The 1633-nt window shown below is 50.8% G+C and overlaps 1 long non-coding RNA gene across 1 annotated transcript in view; it reads left to right on the top strand.

Annotated features, from left to right (window-relative positions):
• Window positions 1-1307, top strand: part of LOC102485479 (uncharacterized) — a 37827-nt gene extending 36520 nt beyond the window's left edge. Inside the window, exon 4 of the long non-coding RNA XR_335337.3 lies at window positions 752-1307. This is a non-coding gene — a long non-coding RNA (uncharacterized LOC102485479). The remainder of the gene's footprint in view (window positions 1-751) is intronic.
• The last annotated feature ends 326 nt before the right edge of the window (window positions 1308-1633 follow it).

Raw genomic sequence — 1633 nt, 5'->3', positions numbered from 1 at the left:
ATTGTGATGTCAAGATCCTGGGGCGGGTGGGGGGGGCAGGCGGCATGGTGGATAAGGGCGCTGCACTCCCACATGGCTGACCATCGTTCGAGTCTCGGACTGGTGACTTGCTTTCTCACTTTCCCTCTCTTGCTCTCTCTCTCTGTCTTTCTGGTCAAATTAAAAACTAAAATAAACGAATAAATAAAATTAAATAAATTATTCTAAAAAAATAAATCCTGTGGGGAAATGGAGGAGTAGCAGGTGGCAGAGCAGTTAAGGTGCTGGACTCCCACGAGGTCGACCACAGTTCAAGGCCTGAACCAAGTTGAAACGTGCTGAGTGTGTGTACATACACGCTCAAAATCCCAGTAGGAGAATGGAGGAAAAGAGATTGCAGCATGGGTACCCCCCGGGGCTGGTTTGTTGCTTTCCGTCTCTCTGTCTCTCTTGCAAGTGCATGTGCCCCCACCCACCCACACACACATACGTAATGTTTTTGCCATAGGGCATGTGCGCTCACCGGAGAGAGACAGAGAGAGGGAAAGTGAGAAATCACTCCCCAGGGGATGACCACACCACACTCTCCTCCTCCACCCTCTTCTCTGGATTTTGGGCACACACACTCATGCACCTGGTGTGATTCTCAACCCACCACCAGGTCCAGGACTGGAACAGAGGTCGACCATGTGGGAATCTGGCACCTTAAGTGCCATGCCACCTACTGGCCCCCCATGTTTGTTTGTTTGTTTTGTTTTGTTTTGTTTTAAAGAGGCACTGAAACATGGAAGACACTTGTTACCACAGCAGAACCAAAGGAGAGCTGACTGATACACTCCTCCTGCCAGCGGAACCAGACCAGCCCTGCTGTCAACTTCTGCCTCTTTCTCCCCTCCCTCTGCCATCGCGGACCCATTCCCACACCCCAGACTGAGGAAATCGGGAAATTGGTTTTGTCTTCTCCCCCGATTTCCAGAATTCCCTGGCTGCACTAGCCAGATTCCGCCTGTCTGGTGGGTGTAACTCCTGCACCCCAATTGCTGGGGTAGAGCAGCGTCCTTGAATCCGGGACGCATGGCCAACCCCACTCCCCCAGCCTGCCTGCAGCTGACATTTTCTTTGGGGCGTACACACACGGCAACCCCAGCACCAGCAGTACCCGGGGCTTCATTCCTGACAGAAATCACCCACACCTTCACTCCACAGCAAAGCTGGGGCAGGGGTCTCAAATCTCGTTCAATGCGCCTTCATTTTTATTTATTACTTACTTTTAGAGAGATTTTTGCTATATTTTTTAGCTCACCAGAGAGACAGAGAGAGAAAGAAAGTGAGAAATCACCACCACCACCACCCCGGGGGATGGCCACGCCGCAATCCCTTCTCCTCCATTCTCCTCTTGGGATCTTGGGCACGCACACACACAGGCATGAGTTTTAAGCCACTGGGTCCTGGGCTGGAACCATAGTTGACTATGTAGGAGTAAAGCAACATACCCATTATGCCATCTGCTGGTCCCTAAAAAGAATGATTTATTTATTATTATTGTTTTTAAACATGCTATAGAGCACATGCACTCGAGAGAGAGAAAGGTGAGAAAACAAGCTGCCGAGTCTGGCACTCAAACTGCAGTCGACCATGTGCGCGTCCGGCGCCT

The sequence above is a fragment of the Tupaia chinensis genome, unplaced genomic scaffold (assembly GCF_000334495.1).
Source record: "Tupaia chinensis unplaced genomic scaffold, TupChi_1.0 Scaffold000394_1, whole genome shotgun sequence".
NCBI classification, from domain to species: domain Eukaryota; kingdom Metazoa; phylum Chordata; class Mammalia; order Scandentia; family Tupaiidae; genus Tupaia; species Tupaia belangeri.
Note: the sequence above shows the minus strand (reverse complement) of the source record. Positions and strands in the feature narration are given on the sequence as shown.